Below are 24,354 nucleotides of genomic sequence, written 5' to 3' on the forward strand. Positions count from 1 at the left end.
TGCCGATCGTGCAATTTCCTAAATCGTAGCATATCAAGTTTATGCACATCAAGTTTATGGCGCCGTTGCCGGGGATTGGTTTTCGATTGACAATTCTCAAATTGGAAGTTAACTAGATTGAGCATTTTTCTTGCTTTGTTAATTCAGTTCAAGTTACTTGTTGAATTTTAATTTCTGCACTCTGTTACATTCTTTCTTTCTTTATGCCTTTAAATTCAAGCAACTAACTCACTAACTCACTAACTATTTGAATTAATTCCTCAACTGCTCTAACCATACTCTTCCATTAACCAAGAGTATTTCACTTGTTTGGTGCCTGTGCTGTGTTCTTGTATGACAGGTAGGAGAGGAGAGACATCAACTCCTCCATATACCGAACTAGAGAGGACCCTTCATAGACTTAGAAGGGAAGCAAGAGGGAAGAGAGTACTGGGAGAAGAAGAATCTGAAGGAGAATCTGAGGACAATTTTGAGGAAGCTCTAGATCTCAACATGGATAGAGAAGTTCACAACCATGAGAGAGCTGATGGAAACAATGCCATTCCCGAGAGGAGGGTTCTTGGTTCATACATAAACCCAACCTCTGGGAATTGTGGTAGCAGCATTCAGAAACCACCCATTCAGGCCAACAATTTTGAACTCAAACCACAACTAATATCACTTGTGGAGGATCATTGTTCATTTGGTGGGAGTGCTAATGAAGATCCAAACCAACATCTCACAAAATTCCTGAGAATTTGCGACACTGTGAAGTCCAATGGAGTCCAGGAAGATACCTATAAACTGCTCTTGTTCCCATTTTCACTTAGGGACAAGGCAGCTAAGTGGCTGGAATCATTCCCAAGGGAGAGCCTAACAACCTGGGATGAGGTGGAAAGCAAGTTTCTGGCACGTTTCTACCCCCCACAAAAGGTCAATAGGCTTCGATCTGAGGTTCAGACTTTTAGACAACAAGATGGTGAAACTCTCTACGAGGCATGGGAGAGATTCAAGGATTTGACAAGGAAATGCCCACCAGACATGTTCCATGACTAGGTGCAATTGCATATTTTCTATGATGGACTTTCTTATGAATCAAGGAAGGCTGTAGACCATTCATCAGGAGGTTCATTGAACAGGAAAAAGACTGTGGAAGAAGCCATTGAAGTGATTGAGACAGTGGCTGAGAATGAGTACTACTATGCTTCAGAGAGACACAACACTAAGGGAGTCATGGAGCTGAACCATGTTGATACAATTTTAGCCCAAAACAAGGTGTTTGCCAAGCAACTAGCAGAGCTCACCAGGAAATTAGAAACAAAGCAAGTGGCTGCAATACACACACAAGATCAAGAGAAAGTAAGCACTGAAGGAGGTGATTGGGAAGAGGCCAATTATGTAGGAAATCAACAAAGGCAACCATATGATCCACATTCCAACACTTACAACCCAGGCTGGAAAAACCACCCAAACTTTGGGTGGGGAAACCAGCAAAACCAACATAACAAGTCCACATACCAAAACTCCAACCAAAGGTCATACCAAGCCACACAAAACACTTACTCCCAACCATCATATCATGGCCAAAATAATCAACCTACCCAACCTAATCCGAACCAACAATTTCAAGATCAATTAAACAGGATAGAAGGAATGCTGGCAAACATGGGTCAGGACATAAGTGAGTTGAAAAGCTTTAGGGATGATGTGAGATCTACCTTAAGGAACCATGGTGAAAAACTCAAGAGGATGGAGTCTCAAGTAGGAGAGCTATCTCAACAGGCCCCCAAGTCAACTGCAGCGTTCCCTAGTGACACAGAAAAGAATCCTAAAGAGGAACAAAAGGGAGTGAGATGGGAAGAATGCAAGGCCATCACCATATTGAAGGAAGTCTCAGAAGAAGAAGGAATCAGACCTTCAGAACAGGAGCCAGAAACCTTGAAGGAAGGTGTGGAAGAAGCTAAGCAGGAAAGTGAAACTGAGCAAGCCAAAGAACTGCAAAAAGGCATGCTGGAAACATACCAACCAAAAGCACCATTTCCTCAGAGGTTAGGAGGAGGTGAAAAAGGGAAAACCTATTCAAGGTTTTTAGAGACATTTAAGTCTCTCCATACTTGAGATTCTCCAGCAGATGCCTACACATATCAAGTATTTAAAGGAATTGCTGAGCAAGAAAAGAGTTTTGAAGAGAGGACAAACTGTAATAATGAACAAAGAATGCAGTGCCCTCATCAAGAAGGACATAGTCTCTAAGAAAACAGACCCAGGAAGTTTTCATATCCCCTGCATCATAGGGGAAACAAAAATTGACAGAGGATTCTGTGATCTAGGAGCTAGCATAAATGTGATGCCTCTGACTCTTATGAAGAGGCTACAACTGAATGAGGTGAGATCCACTGATGTAATCATACAACTGGCTGACAAAACTCAGAAGCAAGCTGAAGGGGTAGTTGAGAATGTGCTGGTGAAATTGGGAAATTATTTCTTCCCCACAGACTTTGTCATTTTGGACATGGAGGAAAGCTACCTACACCCTATCATTCTGGGAAGGCCATTTCTAGCCACTGTTAGAGCGCTCATAGATGTAGAACAAGGAGAGCTAATTTTGAGAATACATGATGAACAGCTCATTTTCAATGTTTTCAAACCTGCATCTGAGCCTGAACCAGAACCTGAAAAGCCTAAGGATGATAGTAGCCATCTGTATTTGGAGGAAAGCAATCCAGCAGCTGAAACTCTGAAACAGTCCTTGGAAGGCAAACAAGAATTGCAAGAGTTAAAGCCACAAGAATCAATAGAAACAGATCAGAAGGATCCTCCTGGCATAAGGGTCAATGAAGAAATCCTCAAGAGAAAGGGAAGAATTGTAAAGAAATTGCCAAGAGGGTGGAGAAACAAGAAAATTCCCACTGAAGGTTTCTCTCCGGGAGATAAAGTGATATCAAGTCATTATCTGCCAATCCCACCTGGCCTCAAAACCATTCCTTCCCAGCTCCCTCAAGTGTTCACAATCAGGAAAGTTCTTTCTATGGAACATTTGGAAATCATGAAGGAATCAAATGGGGACGTTTTCATAGTGAGAGGAGAGGACATCAAGCACTACAATCCACCCTAACAAGGGGCAACCGTCAAGCTAGTGACGTTAAAGAAGCGCTTGTTGGGAGGCAACCCAACCTGAGGTAATACTCCCTTGCTGTTTCTTTTATTTGTTTCAATAAAAAGGTGAAGTAGTTTCTGTGCATTGCAAAGAATTAAGTTTGGTGTTTCACACCAAACAATGAATTCGTGGATCAATAATTCAAAGGGGAATGTGTGACTCTAAGTTTGGTGTTCCACCACACAGATCAACTGAACACAACAACCTTTGAATTATATGAAAGGAACAACCATTCTAAGCAATCACAGGAATGCGTAAAATCCTTAGCAGCAACTTCATTCCAAGGAGAATTCAAGGACTCAAAGAGCAGAGGAGTAAGCAGGAGACTAAGTTTGGTGTTCACACACCAACTTAAGACCCAGACACTTGCCCATACATAGTTGAGCTAACCACTCAAGTGCTTGAGAAGCAAGCAACTTCATCACTCTTTGCAGGAAAGGAAACAAGGATCTGAGAAAGAACATGAAGCAACAACTAGGAGAAGAAGGAGAAATCAAATTATTTCCTGGCAACAAAGAGAAAACAAGAAATTTCACAAGGTGGTGGTGTTCCTTGACCATTCTTTAAAAGGCAAACAAAAGCATGCTTGTTCTGGTTTAAACTGTAATTGTTGAATCTTTCTGGAATGTGAAGTTTCTAGTATGAGTGTCTGTTTACTGCTTTGAATAAAGTAAATGCCTAGATGTTTGGATATAACTTCACCTTCTTAAACAAATGCTTGCCATGCTTGTTCTGTTTCCAAAAAAATAAAAGAAAAGTTTGAACAAAAGCAACTTGGCTCAATTAGTGACAAATCAAGTAGAATTAAGTGGTGGTATGCATGCTTGATTGTTTAGTCAGATCACTGGAAATAGAGTGTAGAATTATCATTTTTTGTGTAGAAATTGAAAACTGTCTATGGATCTTAATGAATAAATGTCTTTGGCCATGAAAAAGAAAGAAAAAGAAGAAGAAAAAGCCACTGAAAAAGGGCAACCAAAAAGCAAAAATACTCTTGGTTAATGGAAGAGTATGGTTAGAGCAGTTGAGGAATTAATTCAAATAGTTAGTGAGTCAGTGAGTTAGTTGCTTGAATTTAAAGGCATAAAGAAAGAATGTAACAGAGTGCAGAAATTAAAATTCAACAAGTAACTTGAACTGAATTAACAAAGCAAGAAAAATGCTCAATCTAGTTAACTTCCAATTTGAGAATTGTCAATCGAAAACCAATCCCCGGCAACGGCGCCATAAACTTGATGTGCATAAACTTGATATGCTACGATTTAGGAAATTGCACGATCGGCAAAATTCCTTCCGGCAAGTGCACCGGTTATCGTCAAGTAAAAACTCACAATAGAGTGAGGTCGAATCCCACAAGGATTGGTTGAGTGAGCAATTCGGATTAGAAGTATGTTCTAGTTGAGCGGAATCAAGATTTAGATGAGAATTGCGGAATGTAAAATTGCATGAATTAAAGAGCGAGAAGCTAAATTGCTGAAATTAAAAGGGATGGGGGTGATTGCATGAATTTAATTGCAGAATGTAAAGAGAAAGTGGTAAATCAGAAATGGGGAGTTCATTGGGTGTTAGGAGATATTGAGATCTCCGAATCAAAACAACTTTTATCCCTTCCTCAACCAATGCATTCATTAAATTTTGCTTGGCAATCTTATATGATTGGATCCCAATCCCTTGGCTCACCAATTCTCTCTAAAAACAAACAAATTCCCAATCCCTTGGTTTAAATATTCATAAGAAGAGATGATGCTCGATCACTGATTATACCACACAGTTTCATGAACCACAATTTGGTAGGATTACATGTCACAATATCCATCCAAACCCCAATCCAATTCACTGTGAGAAAGCTTCTCTAGCATGAATCCTCCATTCCTTTCCCAAGGTTCCGAAGGATTCCAATTATGGGTAGTTTCTTTCCCAAGACAACTACCCAATGGAATTAGATCGAGAAGCTTTCTAACAAAATTCAAGAGAAAAGATTGAAGAAGAAGATAAAACTATTATTGATTCATTGAATTACAATAGAGCTCCCTAACCCAATGAAAGGGGTTTAGTGAGTCATAGCTCTGAATTCAATTACAAAACTAAAAGAAAATCATCCAAAGTTCCCCGTGTAAAAAGTGCCAACTAACTTAAATTCTATCCTATTTATACACTTTCTAAATTGAGCTTCTGTTGTGTTTCTTGGGCTTTGAGGCCTTTCCCTGATTTCCTTTTGCTTTGGGTTTATGGTCCATAATCCTGATGAGGCTGTGATCCACTTCTGTAACATTCATTGAGTAAACTTAGTGATAAACAAGTAATGACACAAGACTCAACAAATTGAAGCTCCAGACTCATCAATTCTTCAGGCCCAATCCCATAAACCATGATATTCAATTGGGTTTCATACCATAATACGTTTAAGTTAATGTTTGTGCTCAAATGCTAACTTAAACTTCAATATATTTGGCCCAGAAACCCTTTCAAAAAGTGGTGTTTAAGTTGAAGTTTAAGTTTCAGTTTAAGGTTAAACTGAAACTTAAACGTGGAAATGGAAGAAAGAAACCCAGGAGTGTGAAATGTCGAACACGTTTAAGCTTCAGTTTAAGGTTAAACTGAAGCTTAAACGTGGAAATGAAGAAAGCAACCCTGGAGGAGCAATTGGGTCGAACACGTTTAAGCTTCAGTTTAAGGTTAAACTGAAGCTTAAACGTGGAAATGAGAAAGCAACCCTGGAGGAGAGAAATAGTCGAACACGTTTAAGCTCCAGTTTAAGCTTAAACTGGAGCTTAAACGTGGAAATGCTCCTGGTGCCTTTCTTACTTCTGGCGTTTAACCTCCAGTTTAAGGTTAAACTGGAGGTTAAATGTGGAAATGCTTCCTGGTGAGAATTGTGTCGAACACGTTTAAGCTCCAGTTTAAGGTTAAACTGGAGCTTAAACGTGGAAATGCTCCCTTGGTGAAATTCTCATTCTGGCGTTTAACTTCCAGTTTAAGGTTAAACTGGAGGTTAAACGCCAGTTCCAGCATTTCTTAGCCTTCATGATTCTGGCGTTTAAGCTCCAGTTTAGGCTTAAACTGGAACTTAAACGCCATTTCCAGCATTATATGGTTTGGTAGTTTAAGTTCCAGTTTAAGCTTAAACTGGAACTTAAACTCCACATGTGATATTCAAGCTTCCTTTATTGATTTTGTTGCTTCCTTGCCTAGCCTCTTCTTCCCTGAAATCATCCAAACAATTGCATCAAAGTCTTGCAAAATTTCATGAGAAATCTTCCATTCATAGCATTCAAGTAATATAACTAAAAACTCATGGAATTTGCATCAAAATCATACTGTTTGGATGGTTCATTGCTTTGTTATTCATTTAACCATTCTTGGTTACTTTGAGCTCAAGAAAATGCATAAAACAACTAAAACTAACAGAAAAATGCTAGTGAAACTAGCCTAAGATGCCTTGGCATCATTCCCTTGCTAACTTTTCCTTCTTTGTTTTGCTTGGAGAGCTTATTATTCTTTGAAGGCTTGGTGGTAAATGTTGCAGCAGCCTTTGGCTTAATTTTTGCTCAACATTCCTTCACCACAGACACATGGCTCACCCTTTTCTTCCTAGGATCATTGATGCCCAGCATCTCTTTGGATAACTAAATGTTTTGTAGCAAGGTTGCTCTTTATTGTGGACTTTCAGTTGGCAATCCCAAATCAGTTGATCTAAGTGGCCAAGTTTTGAAATACTCCTCAGAACTTACTTGTCAAAGCATATCCTAGTACAAAAACACCACAGGCATGTGTCATAGGGTCCAAGCTATTGGTGCCTAGCCTTATTGTTTATTTTCTTTGCCACTTTTGGCTTTTTCTCTTCCTTTTTCTTTTTGTTATTTCATTTTCAAGGGATCCTAAATGGTACAAGCCTTCATAACAACAAACCAGTTCACACTTCAAAGAACATATTATTATGCAGCATTTATTTTATGAACCATACATTAAATCAACAAATATCACCACTGACTTTCATTCTCACTTTCGCAACATTGGACATTTACTTCCTAATTCAAACAATTCTCTTTTATTAAATTAAAAAGGCACAGGGGACAAAGCATGCAATTATTTAGGTGAGCGTGAATAAACACAAGAACACACTTAGGCTAGCCTATTTATTGCAAAGTTAAACAGACAGGATGCAAAGACTATTAAAATAAAATGACTATCAACTAAACAGGCATGCTCTTTCTTTATTAAATATGATAAGCAAAGAGCAATTCCACCTTTCAATTGTCTTTCTTTTTCTTCTCACTTGCTTGTTTGCTTGTTTCTCCCTTGCCCTTGCCTGTTAGCTTTTGCCAGAATTCAGCTTTCTTCATTGTCTCTTTTACTCTGTCTTCAAGGAATAATGCTTTTTCTACTTCTCTTTCATTCCTCCCCTTGAAGTATTCATCATAAGTAGGAAATGCTGGTTCCATATTGTGTAGATGATCCGCAATGTAGCTCAACTTTATTTGGCCATTTATGTTATAGTCAAATTGAACTCCATACCTTGCATCCTGAAGGGTTGTGAATTCTTTGAAAGCTCTCATGTTCTCAGCTTGCAGTTAGGTCAACTGGTCAAATGATTCATGAAATTAGAAAGCTTGTTCCTGTTGCATTACTAAGGATCTTGACTCATAATCCCTTTGTTGACTTATCATCCTCAACTGAAGCCCCTCTTGTCTTTGTTGAGACCTTGTATACTGTGAATGGAATTCTTCCTGCTTCTCTTGAATCCCCATGTATTGTTGTGACAACCTCTCAATTGCCTCTTGCATCTGAACCATGTCCATATTGTTCTGTGGTTGGTATTGTTGCTGTTCCTCCTATTCTCCTTGTGGTTCTTCTTGTGGTTCTTCTCTTCTTCTCCCTCTTTATGGCCTTCGACCCTGTTGTGCCTCTGTGACAATCATCATCCTCTCGAAGGTTACAGGTAGGCCTGGATTCAACCATATTGGGTTTGCATCCTCCATTGGCACTTTGGCTTTCCTGCATAGCCGCATAATGGTACTTGGGTAGTGTAGCTAAGCTTTAGCTGAACTCTTCTCTGCAATCCTTTGAATATCACTTGCAATGAGCTCGTGAACCTTCACTTCTCCTCCCATTATTATATAGTATAACATGATAGCTCTTTTTTTTGTGACCTCCGAAGTGTTCACTGTGCCTAAGATCGATCTCTTTATTAGCTCATACCACCCTTTTGCTTCAGGGGTGAGATCTCCTCTTTTCAAGTATTTGTACTTGTTGTCAGCATCTCCTATCCACCCCGTGTTTACCACACAGATTTCACTAACAATTTCATCATAATCAGGGTCTTCATTTATTCTTTGGTGGTACCCTGGCTCATCAAAATGGACTATTTTTAGTCCTAAGACTTTCATGATAGTCTTTGAACTAAAATCCATTTCCGTTCGCCGTACATAACTCTTGTAAGTTGGGGCTTCATTCATGTCAAGCCTTGGGGTATTAGCATAAAATTCCCTTATGTTGTTTGCATTGATCATAGTGATTGGTGAGGTGAGCTTTTCCCATCTCCTCTTTTTAATCTTGGCTTTCATTTCCTGGCATCCTTCATCCGGTAATAAAATTGGGACTTCTGGATATATATGTTTACCATTCATCCATTCCAGTTACAATTGATGATACCATGATTTGAACTTCCATCAATCCTATTCGGGTTCACTTTCTTCAACCATAGGTTCCTTTTCTCTTCTTCGTATGGCTCTTGAAGAAGAAGCCATGCTCCCTTGATTGGTTGATATTGTTGAGGTTACGGGTGTGTGGAGAAAGTTGGAATTTTTATGTGCTTTTGGAGGAAAAGTGTTTGAGGCTACAGTGGTATGTTAAATGATGATGAACCAAGGTGTTAGGGCTTTGGTAATGAAGAACACAAATTTTGAATGGTTGGACTCCAAGATGTGTGAAGCTTCTTCGTTCATGTTCATGGTTTAAAGGAGGCTTTTTATAGTCACTTTAATGAGGGATGGATGGTTAGGAATCATTTGGACAATTTACAAATCAAGGTAGTGCATGCAAAGTTGAATAAGGACAAAAATTTGCCTCTCCATGAAGTGCATCTCTTCGGTCATCAAAGCATTTCTCCAGGGTTGTACAGATTCTCCCTTTAAGCCATGTGATCCATTTTTGTCCTTATGCTAGCTTGCCTTTCCTTGTCTTGTCCCCTCCATTGAATAGTTCTTTGGCCACCTAACCATCACAACAAGACTAAAGGACAAGTATTATCAAACGGTAGCAAGAGAGCATCTCCTATCTAAATCTATAAATTGACTATCATTCCTTATGTGAGTTTAGCCGTGACTCCCTTTTGCATAGTCTTGGAGGACACCAAACTTAGTGTTTGGTCATGTAGTCCAAGATGTTACTTCCTCCAACTATTACCTTTGAGATTTCAGCGTCACTTTTGGTTAAAACTTCATGAGAAATGCTTTGTTTTATTTCAAAAAAAATTTTTCTAACAACTATAAGCATTGTTGTACTTCCATGAGTTTCAAAACTTGAAAAGACCTTTGACTTTCATGACTTGCTCTTGTAATATGTACAACACTCGGCTTGAATGTTTGGCTACATATTCCAAGGAACATATTTGGGCACACCAAACTTAGAATTGGATCATATGTTCTCCACTGTCATGAATAGTTGTCAATTTTGTCTAAAAAGAATTGAATTCATGCTAGTGCAACAATTATTATTCATATTGAAATATTGAAGACAAGAAAACTAAATCATGGGTTGCCTCCCATGAAGCGCTCGTTTATTGTCACTAGCTTGACATTGGCCCCCTTTTAGGGTGGTTGACGACTGCAGTGTCTCAGCTTATCCCCCCTCACTGTAAGCTTCCGTTTTGTTTCTTGATGCTCAATTTCAGCATGCTCAAGTGAGAGTATTTTGCAAACTGTGTAGTAGTCATTAGCTTGTTGGCTTGTTCCTAACTATTGATAAATCAACTGTACTTCATCACCCTTGGAGAACCCCTCAGTTGGGATCTTCTTGTTCCTCCACCCCTTCTGAGTCTTTTTCTTGCTTTTCTTTCTTCTTTTTGTTGATCCTTCTTTTTTTACAGAGGACCTTGTTTTGGGATTTTCTTTCTTAGTGGTCAACACTTCAATTTCTTCTTGAGTTCCTTCATCACTCTGCATCATCTTATTCTCTTTTCTTCTTGCTGTGTTGTCTGTTTCTTGCTTTGGAAGGTGATTACTAGTTGTCTTGTTGCTTCCTTCCTTCCATTGCAAGTCTTCCTTGTCAGTTTTCATGCAATTCTTCTTTTTATCAATGAGCTATATTTCTGGAAATACATTCAGAGTGATGCTTTCATCATGCATTCTGAGGGTCAGCTCTCTTTGCTCCACATCTATAATGGCCCTAGCTGTGGCCAAGATTGGTCTTCTAAGTATAATGGAGTCACCTTCATCCTCATCTGAGTCTAAGACCACAAAGTCTACAGGGAATATGAATTTGTCCACCTTAACTAGAAGGTTTTCAATCACACCCCTGGGACATATCACTGACTTATTCACCAGTTCCAGAGACATTTGTATTGGCTTCACTTCCTCTATACAAAGCTTTTTCACTAAAGAAGAGGGCATTAGATTGATACTTGCCCCTAAATCACACATTGCCTTGTTGATGATCAATCTTCCAATGGTACAAGGCAGAAAGAAACTTCCAGGGTCTTCAAGTTTGGGTGGAAGTCCTTTTTGAATTAATGCCCTGCATTCTTCAGTGAGCATTATGGTTTCGTTCTCATGCCAACTCCTCTTCTTGTTAATAAGCTCTTTCAGAAAATTGGCATATAGAGGCATCTGCTCTAGTGCCTTAGCCAAGGGAATGTTTATCTCCAACTTCTTGAAAGTCTCAAGGAACTTATGAAAGTGTTGATCCTTTGCTTCTTTGTTGAACCTTTGGGGATATGGCAATGGAGGTGTGAAGTTCACTCCCTGCCTGTGATCCTTGGTTGGTTCTTCCATTGCTTCATTCCCCTTTCTTGAGATTTGTGGTTGGTCTTCCTTTTCTTGAGCCTGCTTGCCTGTTGTCACATCCTTGTTGCTAGCTTCCTCTTTTTCTGTTGGTTCTTTGTTGCTTTCCTTAGGCTTCTTGGTTGCTTCTTTGTTGTCCACCAATATTTTTCCACTCCTCAGCTGTATAGCTTTGCACTCCTCTTTTGGATTAGGAATGGTGTCGCTTGGTAATGATCTTGATGGTTTCTTAATAGCAATTTGCTTGGAAAGCTGTCCAATCTGCCTCTCCATATTCTTCATGGAAGCTTCCTGGTTCTTTGTTGTCATCTCTTGGTGCTTCATCATTTTCTCCATTAACATCTCCAAATTGGTGATCCTTTGAGAGTCTTGAGAGATTGGTTGGTTGTGAGATGTTGAGGGTTGATGGTAAGTGTTTTGATTGGTGGTTGGATAATGGTTGGAAGTGGGTAGTTGTTTTATAGTTTTTTGTATGTATTTTGGTTGTTATTCTGCTGGTTGTTGTGGTTTGTGTTTTTCCAACTATTTATGGTTGAATTCCTTTACCATGGTTGTTGAGTCTGAGTGTGATTGTCTCTCCATTTGAGGTTGGGGTGGTTCTTCCAGGATGGGTTATAAGTGTCACTATAAACCTCATTGTGTCCAGAGCCTTGATTGTGCATGTAGTTCACTTGTTCTTGCTGTTGATCTTCACAAGCTTCTTCACCTTGCCCCCATGTGGTTGATGGATGACTTGTATTTACTGCTGTAACTTGGAGGCTATCAATCCTCTTGGCCATTTGCTCAAATTATTGCTGAATCTGCTGCTGCATCATTTTATTTTGAGCTAGGATTAAGTCCACTCCTTCCAACTCCATCACTCCTTTCCTTTGTGATGGTTGGCGTTGCCTTTGGTGAGCAAAAAAATATTGGTAGTTATCCACCATATCAATGAGATTTTGGGCCTCCTCTACAGTTTTCATGAGTTGCAAAGAGCCTCCAGGTGAGTGATCCAGAGCCTCCTGAGATTTTAATGTCAAGCCTTCATAAAAATTCTGCAATATGTCCCATTCATTGAACATTTCAGGAGGGCACTTCCTGATTAGAGCCTTGTATCTCTCCCATGCCTCATAGATGGGTTCAGTATCCATCTGTGTGAATGTTTGTACTTCAGTCTTCAATCTAATGATCCTCTGAGGCGGGTAAAATTTGGCAAGGAACTTGCTCACTAGATCTTCCCAATTGTTGATGTTATCTCTTGGAAAGGATTCCAACCATTGAGTAGCTTTGTCTCTGAGGGAAAATGGAAATAACAGCAGCTTGTAAATGTCAGGATGTACACCATTGGTTTTGACAGTATCACAAATCCTCAGAAAGATGGATAAGTGTTGGTTTAGGTCTTCAAGTGGTCTTCCTCCATAGGAGCAGTTGTTTTGCACCAAGGTGATGAGCTGTGGCTTTAGTTCAAAGTTGTTTGCATTAATATTTGGGGTAAGAATGCTACTCCCACAATGTCTAGGATTTGCAAATGTGTAGGAAGCCAAAACTCTTCTCTGTGGTGGATTGTTGTTGTTGTTGGCTACTCTTCCTGGTGGATTTGTTGGGTTTGTTGAGTGTTCCTCCATATCTTGGAACTCTTCTTCTGAATCCTCTTCTCCAACAATGCAATTGCATCTTTCTACTCTTCTTAATCTCCTGAGGGTTCTTTCGTCTTGTTCACAAAAAGTGGGTATAGCTCCCCTTGTTCCTGACATACAACTAAAACAAAGAAAATCACACAAAACCAGAAAAATAGTAACACTTCAATCCATTGTTAGAGTGAAGTTTTGGTTAGCTTAGGAAAAAATTCAAACAGTTAATGTGTTAGGCAAAATATAAAGAAACAGAAAAGAAAAAGTGCTTGATCTGGATCTCCACTTCACTTAATCATTGTCAATCTAATCAATCCCCGGCAACGGCGCAAAAAACATGATGTGTGGAAAATGATCCAACACAAAACTCACCGGCAAGTGTACCGGGTCACATCAAGTAATAATAACTCACGTGAGTGAAGTCGATCCCACAGGGATTGAAGGATTGAGCAATTTTAGTTTAGTGGTTGATTTATTCAAGCGAAGAAGAGTTGATTTGAGTGATTTGTATCCAACAGAAGCTAAATTGCATGAAATTAAAGGGAGAGGGATAATTGACAAGAACTTAAAGTGCAGAAGAATTAAAAGAGCTGAATCTTAAAGTGCAAGTAATGTAAATTGAAGAAACTTAGATTGCAAGAAATGTAAATGACTGAAGCTTAAAGTGCAAAAAATATAAATTGCTTGAATTCTAAAAGGAACTGGGAATTGGGATTGCAGAAATTAGACAAGAAAAAGTAAAGTGGCATTAAACAGAGAAGCGGAATATGAATTAAAATTGCAACAGATCAAATCAGAAGAAAACAATTGCTTGAAAATTTGAACAGCAAGCAAAATGTAACATTAATTTCAATGGTTCAAAAGAAATCACAGATCTCAGGGTTACAAGAGACTAGAGAACAAGTCTAGATCTCAATCCTTCCTTGATCCAACTAAGAACACAATTGAAAATAAAATGAAAGGTGGAAATCAGTAAAGAAACTTGAAGTATGCAAGAAAAGGAAACAAAGAGATCTCAAGGGTGAGGTTGAGACAGAATTTCCTCAACTCTTCACTATCAAGACTCAAGCAAGCTTTGCAGAAAAGAAAACCAAAAACCCAAAGGGAAAGAGAACTCAAATCCCTCCCAATTCTCTAAGATCTAAAAAATGAAAGTTCTAGATTACAAGTCAATATTTCTAAAAGAGGTGAAAGTTCAAAAGTAAAAGTTGTGGTCCTTTCTAAATCAAACTAACTTCTATTTATACACTTCCTTCTATTGATCATTAAGCCTTGAATTTGGGCCATGGCCTTGATGGAATTGGATTGAAGATAGCCTCAGTTGATTGCTCTTGGACTTGATAAGAAATCCGTTTGCAATTTGGACTTTGGAGCATTTACGTTTGAGTTAATGTTTGAGGCAAACTTTAACTCAAACATTTGCGTGTTAAAAATTATGCAGAACGGTGCTTTTCTGTCACTCACGTTTGAGGTCAAACGTGAGCTTAAACATGCTCCCTCCAAGGCCATTTTGCAGCCAACGTTTGACCTCAAGTTTGAGGCAAACGTTGGCACAAACGTTAGTCCTCCTGGGTGTGTAATTGTGCCAACGTTTGACCTCAAGTTTGAGGCAAACGTTGGCGTAAACGTTGCTTCCTCCTGGGCTTGTTTTTGAGCCAACGTTTGACCTCAAGTTTAAGGCAAATGTTGGCACAAACGTTGGCTTCTCCAGGGCTTGTTTTTGAACCAACGTTTGACCTCAAGTTTGAGGCAAACGTTGGCGCAAACTTTGGCTTCTCCAGGGCTTATTTTTGAACCAACGTTTGACCTCAAGTTTGACGCAAATGTTGGCGCAAACTTTGTCTTCTCCAGGGTTCTTCTTAAGCCAACGTTTGACCTCAAGTTTGAGGCAAAATTTGGTGCAAACGTTGACATCTCCTGGGCATATTTTTGAGCCAACGTTTGACCTCAAGTTTGAGGCAAACATTGGCACAAACGTGAGCTCTTCCCAGGGTGGTTTGGCTGCCTTCATTTCAATTGCTGCCATCCCCTTTCTTCAACCTTCCTCCAAGCCTTTTGGTCACCTGTCATCAATCAACAAATGCATCAAAGCTATGCTAAAATCATGAGACTTCTTCTCATCCTTGATCTATAAGCAATTAAGCATAAAACCTCATGAAAATGCATCAATTTACTCATGGTTAATTGAATCCAAATACATATGAATTTCTACCCAAATGGCTTACTTGTAACTCAAGAAAGTGTATAAAATCTATTAAAAACAAAGGAAAAAGACTAGTAAAACTAGGCTAAGATGCCTTGGCATCACTTTTCTTCAAAATTAAAGTCCCAGAACTGCCGTCCAACGCCAGCTTCCTGCCCTACTCTAGGCGTCCAGCGCCCAAAGGAGGAGACTAGCGTCCAAATGCCCAAAGAGGACCCCTAGCCAGCGTTCAACACCCTAGAGGCCTCATAGCACATGGATCTCATTAGAGCTCAACCTAAACACTCACCAACTGGGACCCAAAAGTGGATTTTAGCACTAAAAGACTGTTTTACCCTTCTTATGTAATCCTTTGGGAAGCATGCTCATGTGAAATCAAAATAATTTAATTACCATGTGCATTTAAAAAAAAATTATTTTTCAGTATTTGAATAAAGGGGATGCAAAAGAATTCCCCTAATGCAAAAAGCGATGCACATAGGATAAAAATAAATAAAAGTTAAAATATGAGCATGTAACATAAAAAGTGGAAAAAATATGGGAAAATAGGTAAAGAAGCTTTGCTTTACAAAATATGTATGTTAGGTGAGATCTTAGACTAATCAAGGATTTACTTAATTAGCTCACTTAGCCTTATACATATACCCTTACCTTTACCTTGGCCCCATTACAACCTTAGTTAAAGACCTCATGATTTTTGTATGCCTATATTCTATAATTGTTGATTGGTTAGATGAAGAACAAAGTTATAGAAAGTAAGGATAAAAAGAAGAATAGAGTGATTAACCCAATAAACACTGAGTGACTAGAGAGTCAACACAAAATCCAGTGAGGGTTCAATAGCTCATCAACATATATCTCTGCTTAAATTATTAATTGTCTTGCAAAATTGTAAAATGTTTTTCTCTCCCATCTCAATTGTAAAGGTACTTTATCACTATCTAAGGTTTGGCTATATATATAAGATTCCTTGAGAATGTGAATTAATTCAACTACATGTAAGCTTTATACACAACGGAATAACAAATTAGAATTGCATGATTCATTTAGGTAGTTGCATTTAGAATAGATTGCATTGCATGAGATTTCACCACTTTAACCTTACCTTACTCTTTGTCTTGGATTTAGCATGAGGACATGCTATTATTTAAGTGTGGGGAGGTTGATAAACCCATATTTTATGATATATATTGTGCTCAATTTGAGTGATTTATTCAATCCTTCACCCACTTATTCATGTTAATTGCATGGTTTTACTTTCCCTTCCTTATTATGTGATGTATGTGAAAAACATATTTCCTATGCTTTAAAAATAATTATTTTAATTACCATTTACTTCCATTCGATGCTGTGATTCGTGTGTTGAGTAGTTTCAGGAATGACTTAAAGGATGGAAAGGGAACATACAAAAATGGAAGGAAAGCACAAAATGGAGTTTTTGAAGAAACTGGAAGTGACGCGATCGCATGGACGACGCGGCCGCATGCCAACGCGAAATAGCAGTGACGCGACCGCGTGATTGACGCGATCGCGCACCATAAGCGAAACGCATATGATGCGGACGCATGACTGAAGCGACCGCGTGACAAGGAAAACTCCAAATGACGTGACCGCGTGACCCACGCGGACGCGTGACAAAGGCCACGCACCAGAAAGTACAGAAAACGCTCCCAGCAATTTCTGAAGCCCTTTTTGGCCCAAATCCAAGTCCAGAAGGCACAGATCAGAGGTTATGAAGTGGGGGAATGCATCCATTCAAAGGGGAGTCTCCAGTTAGTTACTTTTCATCAATTAGATGTAGTTTTGAGGGAGAGGTTCTCTCCTCTCTCTTTTAGGATTTAGAATTAGGATTTCTTTTGCTTTCAGGATTATCTCTTTTTATCAGGTTCAACAATTCTTTTTATTTATCTTCTCAATTTAGTTTATGAATTCTTCTATGTTACAGATTGTTCTTTGAATTAATGTTATTTGAGGTATTTTAGTTTATTATTGCTCTCTTTTATTTATGTTATTATTGCTTCCAATCTGAAGACATTTTTATTCCAGTAGATTTACTTTTCCCCTTTGGTCTTGGTTAAGAAATCAGTAACTCAGGAGTTATCAAACTCAACATGATTGATAATTGTTATCTTTGCTAATTGAATTGAACTTCAATAATCCCAATCTTTCCTTAGGGATTAACTAGGATTTGAAGATCAAACTAATTAGTCACTTGACCTTTCTTTGCTTTAAGTAAAGACTAACTAAGTGGAATTAAGATTCAATCTTCATCATCATTGATAAGGATAACTAGGATAGGACTTCCAATTTCTCATACCTTGCCAAAAGTTTATTTTATAGTTATTTACTTATTTTATAGTCGTTTACTTATTTTAATTGCAATTTAAATTACTTGTTCCTCATCTTCAAAACCCCGATTTACAATCTTCATAACCAATAATAAGAACATACTTCCCTGCAGTTCCTTGAGAAGACGACCCGAGGTTTAAATACTCGGTTATCAATTTTAAAGGGGTTTGTTACTTGTGACAACCAAAACATTTGTAAGAAAGGTTGATTGCTTGGTTTAGTAACTATACTTGCAACGAGAGTTTACTATAACTTCTAAACCATCAATCTTCAGTTCTTCAAAATGGCGCCATTGCCGGGGAACTGCAATCATGTACCTTATTACTGGTTATTGTAAATATTTTTCTTTTACTTGTTTATTTGTCTTTATTTTCTCCTTTTACTTTTATTAGCTACTATGAATCCTCACCCCCCTCGCTTTGAGTTTGGTTCTAATATTGTTGAAAGGAGTGAAAGCTGTAACAGGAACATGCATCAAGGTCAGAGCAATCAAAGATGGATGGAGCCAAAAGGATCTGATCAACCCTTTAGGCAACAACATCCTCTAAGATATCATGTACAAAGACCATTCTACAATGCATACCAAGCCAATAGACATGGTGGACAACCTTGTAGTTACCAACAAGCCCCACCCTGTGCTTATAGATCATCCTCTCAACGTAACTTCGAACCGCCACACTCACAAGCTCATTTTCACCATTCACTACCATATGATCCTCATTTACCCCAATTCCAATCCAATTACTCCCAAACACCATCACTTCCCCATGTACCACGTCCAAATTCATCACCCCGAGAATCAGAGGTTCACCTCAAGGAAACAGTAGATCAACTTCAAATAACCCTTCATCAACTGGAGCAAGCTGTAAGTCAATTATCTTCTAGATGTTCGAACATTCAAGGACCTCCCACAGCCCCATGTGGACAATCTAAAGAAGAGCGTAGCATGAAGGAGATACTAGAAACTCCAGTGGACAGAACAGGGCATGACTTCGTACTGGAACAAGTAGAGGAAGCTGTCATTGTAAATGAAGAAGAGTTGGTTGAAGACTTAGGAGATGCTGAACTTCCATGGGAATCCAGAGTTATGGAGAATTCTGTCAAAAACGTTACAATTGATGCTAAGGAGGATAGTGCACAACTCCCAAAGCAAGTCTTTTATGAAGAAATAGACGGAATAATCCAAGAAGCAAGTTTCCTTGATGATGATAATCTCAAGTCAAGTTCTCTCAGTAATGAACTTGCATCAGCAAGTGAATTCTCTGAGATCGAAGAATCTTTCCCAAGTGAATACGAAGATGATGTGGAGGTAGATTTCTCTCAACCTCCCGTTTATGACTTAAGTGACGAGGAAGACATAGAAGGCTTTGATCAGGACATGGATTCAATTGAAGAAGTCTGCAAGGAAGTGAAGAAATTCACCGAAGAGCACAAGGGAGTAGAACTTACAGAACCACTGGAAACACCTATCCCAAGGCCATTACCACCCAATACAAGCTTCAAGTGGGTATAATCCTTAACCTTTAGCTTTATTTTCTCACTTGAATATGGTTTGCTTGAAATAGATGGCCATCTTAAAGCTCTCTGCGGCTTTAAGAGTAAGAGGGAAATAGCTCACACTCAGAGCTGGTGCCCAAGGTTCAATAAGGTTCCACGCTTCAATTCGAAGTGCACGGATTGGCAGCATGATCAATCGAATGGCTCTTGGAAAATGTTTGGTCATCTTGGTGAAAATCTACTTTCTAAACTGCCCGGATGGAAAAATATAGATCAAGATGAAGGCGGATTTAAAAGCAAAGTTTGGGATCCTGGAATCTATTCTGACATTCGTCACCCCGGGAGCCTGACAATCTGCTTAAAGATACTCAGAAGCTTTACATGCCTAGTTTGGGACCCCAGAGGCTGTTGGCATTCCAAACATTGGTGGAGATTTCTGGACGAATTTAAGCGTAAGCCGCCATAACAGGAAGCTCATCCAATGTCCAACTTAAGGACTTTAACTAAAAGTGCTAGGTGGGAGACAACTGATGAGTGGATAATTTATACGCTTTTTGGCATTGTTTTTAGTATGTTTTTAGTAGGATCTAGTTACTTTTAGGGATGTTTTCATTAGTTTTTATGTTAAATTCACATTTCTGGACTTTACTATGAGTTTGTGTGTTTTTTTGTGATTTCAGGTATTTTCTGGCTGAAATTGAGGGACTTGAGCAAAAATCAAATTCAGAGGTTGAAGAAGGACTGCTGATGCTGTTGGATTCTGACCTCTCTGCACTGAAAATGGATTTTCTGGAGCTACAGAACTCAAAATGGTGCGTTTCTAAATGTGTTGGAAAGTAGACATCCAGGGCTTTCCAGCAATATATAATAGTCTATACTTTACCCGAGTTTAGACGACGCAAACTGGCGTTCAACGCCAGCTCTCTGCCCAATTCTGGCATCCAGCGCCAGAAACAAGTTGCAAAGTGGAGTTCAACGCCCAAGATGGCACAAAAGCTGGCGTTCAACTCCAAGAATGACCTCTCCACGTGTAGACTTCAAGCTCAGCCCAAGCACACACCAAGTGGGCCCCGGAAGTGGATTTATGCATCAATTACTTACTTCTGTAAACCCTAGTAGCTAGTTTATTATAAATAGGACCTTTTACTATTGTATTAGAGATCCTGGATTGTATTTTTGATCCTGTGATCAAGTCTTGGTTACTCCGGTTCCCCTCTGGGGCCGAGACCAATGAACTCCATTATCACTTATGTATTTTCAACGGTAGAGTTTCTGCACTCCATAGATTAAGGTGTGGAGCTCTGCTGTTCCTCAAGGATTAATGCAAAGTACTACTGTTTTCTATTCAATTCAACTTATTCAGTTTCTAAGATATTCATTCGCACTTCAACCTGAATGTGATGAACATGACAATCATCATCATTCCCTATGAACGCGTGCCTGACAACCACTTCCGTTCTACACTAGATTGAATGAGTACCTCTTAGATCTCTTAATCAGAATCTTCGTGGTATAAGCTAGATTGATGGCGGCATTCATGAGAGTCCGGAAAGTCTAAACCTTGTTCGTGGTATTCCGAGTAGGACTCTGGGATTGAATGACTGTGACGAACTCCAAACTCGCGAGTGCTGGGCGTAGTGACAGACGCAAAAAGATAGTAAATCCTATTCCAGTATGATCGAGAACCTCCAAGATGATTAGCCATGCAGTGACAGCGCATCGGACCATTTTCACAGAGAGGAATAGGATGCAACCAACGACAAGGGTGATGCCTCCAGACAATTAGCCGTGCTGTGACAGAGCATTTGGACCATTTTCCCGAGAGGATTGAAAGTAGCCATTGGCACCGGTGACATCCTTACATAAAGCCAGCCATGGAAAGGAGTAAGACTGATTGGATGAAGACAGCAGGAAAGCGGAGGTTCAGAGGAACGAATGCATCTCCATACGCTTATCTGAAATTCTCACCAATGATTTACATAAGTATTTCTATCCTTCTTTTATTACTAAATTTCGAAAACTACACAACTATTTTATATCCGCCTGACTGAGATTTACAAGGTGACCATAGCTTGCTTCATTCCAACAATCTCCGTGGGATTCGACCCTTACTCACGTAAGGTATTACTTGGACGACCCAGTATACTTGCTGGTTAGTTATGCGAAGTTGTGAAGATATGTTTAGACCATGGTTCTGTGCATCCGTTTTTGGTGCCATCGCCAGGGAATCAATTTCGAACAATAATTCACAACCTGAGTAACAATTTCGCATACCAACAACCCACCATGGTATGGTCATTTCTTTTTCAGTTTTATTTCGTGTTATTTATTTTTATTCCCTTTTCAATTGAACCTGAATATTATTCATTCGCATTGCATACTGCATAATTGCATACCTGCATAAAAAAAAGAGAGAGAGTAGGCGTGCGACGCGACCGCATCACTCATGCGATTGCGTCAGTTGCGAAAATAACCCCCATGCATCCGCGTCATTCACGCGGCCGCGTGACCTGGAAATCGGTGTAAGGATCCAACGCCCAGAAAGTTGGGCTGGAATCGTGCGGCTATTGTGCGTTTCGTACAAAATGATCCACGCGGTCGCGTCCATGACGCGATCGCATCACTTGCACAACACCAATCCCATGCGACAGCGTGAGCGACGCGATCGCATCGCATGGATTGCACAACACCCCAAAGGAGACAGAGAGTTGCGCTGAAACGACGCTGGAATTGCGTGTTTAGCACAATTTCCAGCGATGCGGTCGCATGCCTAACGCGACTGCGTCATTCATCCTTGTACCCATTCCATGCGATCGCATCACTCACGCGATTAATATATGAGTATGTTCCCAATTCCCAAGATTCTCAACACAAATACAAAAACACACTTTTATCTCTACCCAATGTTCCCAACTTTCCCAAAATCAAATGATGAACACTCTCACTAGCCTAAACTAATCAAAGATCCAAACAAGGTACATTTATTGTTTTTCACTTAGGCTTGTAATGTGCTACAATTAAAAACAAATGGGTTAAGCATAGGCTCAAGATTAGTTAACAATCGAAGATAAAAGGTAGGCTATTTGGGTAAGTGAGCTATTTGAATAATGACCTCAATCATATAAATGCATGTATACACAAAATAATGGACATAAAGAATCAAAAAAATCAAAGATTACACTCTTAGGAAGAGAATAATGCACACAAGAATGAAAATAAATGGTCATATGATGTAACCACACAACTAGGCTCAAAACTCGTATGCTTGTGTTCTTTGCTCAAAACATGATCCACAAAGTGTATAATCCAAGCAAGTCCTAAAAAAAATTTCAACCAATTGGGGTGGTGCCCTAGAAATGGAATTCTTGAAAATTGTTATCATATTGACTAAGCTTATTCTAATGCAAGGTTGTGATTCAGAAAACTAAAAAAAAAACTTCGGAGTTTACCCTTTTTCCAATCAAAGCACATTTCATATGTAAAGGGGATCAACTAGGTTTCAACAATTCACAATGTTTTTCCAATTCACAACCAAAAGGGCTAAAACAACTATATAATAAAAAATCCAACCAAAATATGGAATATATACAATCTAAGGTGCAAAATGTGACAACTAAGATAAAGTAATCCCAAGATAACAAATATATACAAAAATCTCAAGGTAATCTCAAAGATAGAGTGCAAAATGAAATAAAGTAGCAGAAGCTAAAGGATAAATGTCTGAAAGTTCACCACACACATGCTATCCACCGGTCACGAACGGTGACCTCCCCACACTTTAGGATGAAGCATCGTCCTCGATGTTACTGGTGAAGCATGGGCTGGGGGTCAACAGGCGCGCCGGGCTGTGGCTCAGGCTCAGGCTGTGGCTGTGGTACTGGCTGTGAGTCCTCAGGGGGCTGCAGAACCTCGTGGTGGCCTGTGTCTCTGGTGGTGCCTCCTGCTGAGTCGGCTCCTCGACATGCTCCTCCTCCTGATCCTGCTCATCGGAGGCGGGAGAGTCTGGGAGCGGAGGTAGCTCAATACCCTGTGATACAAAGACCAGGTCTATGCGATCGAGACGTCGCATGATACGACGCTCGCTGCGCTCCATGAAGTGAAACAGGCGCTATACGAGCAAGTATGTCGGCTTAGGTGTAGGTAGTGGTGGCAAGGGTGCTGCGGCTGCCGAAGGGGAAGAGGGTCCTGTTGCTGCTGCGGAAGATGAAGGCGGAGCTGCCTCTACCACTACTCTAGCTCGAGAATGACATCTGGATGGAGGCTTCTCGTGCACCCACGCTCACCCCATGGAACAGTAACCTCCTTGTCGTCGTCATCTGGGGGGTGGTGGTGTCACGTCATCGTCCTTCCATAGGACATCGGCTAGCTCAATCATGCTGGTGACCAATGTAGGAAATGGCAGTAGGCCACGAATGTGTGCGCACCACATGCTCTGCCTGATCAATCGGGGGAAGTCTACCTCCTTCCCCTCCATGACACACCCAATAAGAACTAGCATATCCATCAGAATCTCTGAAAAGTGAGTGGTGGGCAAGACATAATGGGCGAATATATGCTTCCAAGTCTTGGCCTCTCTCGACAGATAAGTGAATAGCATCCCCTTGGGTTTTTTATTGCCAGAATTCATTACCCAAGGGGCGTATGGTGTGGCAATCACGCACTTCAGTGCCTCATAATCAAAGGTCTTGTAGTGGATAGCTACCTCTACCTGCTGATAGGCGCATGGGTTATCAGTACGAGGTCGGCAAAGCAATGCCTCCCCAATAGTTACCTCAGTAATCAAGATCTCCCTACCCCTCAGGTGGATTGAATCAAGAGTGGCATGAAAGAAGTTGCAGTAGAACTCCCTCACCCACGAAGTGTTTATCCTCCCCAAATCCCTATCAACAAAATCCAAGCCCAATTCTAGAATACGGGCATTGATAGTGCGTCTCACGTCGTTGGGAAGGACTATTTTTTTTCAATGTTCAGGTTCGTCTTCCGATATTTGAGGAAGTGAAGCTCACAGTAGAGATTGGAAAACTTGATTGGGTCAGTGGATGGTAATAATTGATTCTCTTTATCCACTTCATTCAGTGGATTCTTAGCATAATTGGCATAAGGAGAAGGGGTAGAGGCTTTGGAGCGCTTCCTTTTCTTTGAGGTGGTAGCTATGGCTTTTCCTTTATCTGACATCCTGAAAATAGATGTGATATGATATAAGCAACTAGCTAAGTAGATGTATAGCACTCAAGGTAAAACATACTCATGAAGTGAGTGAAGAAAAGAGAATTCTTGGAATGCAAGTAACAAAATTCAGATTCAAATCAAGTCACAAACTAAGAATTCAAACTATAATTGCACAATACTTGTTCATCAAGCCTAAGAAACACCATATTTAAAAGAATGATTAAAAGAGTTAAGTTGAAAATCAAAAGAGAAGTTAGTTGGTTAAACAAGTTAGAAGTTAGAAAAGTGGATCAAAGATTAGTGGTACGTCGGTTCTTGGTTCAATTCAAAAGAAAAGCACAAAGTATGTTGTAAGCACACTCAAAATCATGAGGGACATTTAGTCATTGA

At 39.7% G+C, this 24,354-nt stretch overlaps 1 non-coding gene across 1 annotated transcript; it reads right to left on the bottom strand.

Annotated features, from left to right (window-relative positions):
• Positions 1–918: 918 nt before the first annotated feature.
• Positions 919–1,022, bottom strand: LOC112780678 (small nucleolar RNA R71). Its single transcript, XR_003191498.1, has one exon. It is a non-coding gene; the product is annotated as a small nucleolar RNA R71 (small nucleolar RNA).
• Between the last annotated feature and the right edge of the window lie 23,332 nt (positions 1,023–24,354).

The sequence above is a fragment of the Arachis hypogaea genome, chromosome 19 (assembly GCF_003086295.3).
Source record: "Arachis hypogaea cultivar Tifrunner chromosome 19, arahy.Tifrunner.gnm2.J5K5, whole genome shotgun sequence".
Taxonomy (NCBI): Eukaryota; Viridiplantae; Streptophyta; class Magnoliopsida; order Fabales; family Fabaceae; genus Arachis; species Arachis hypogaea.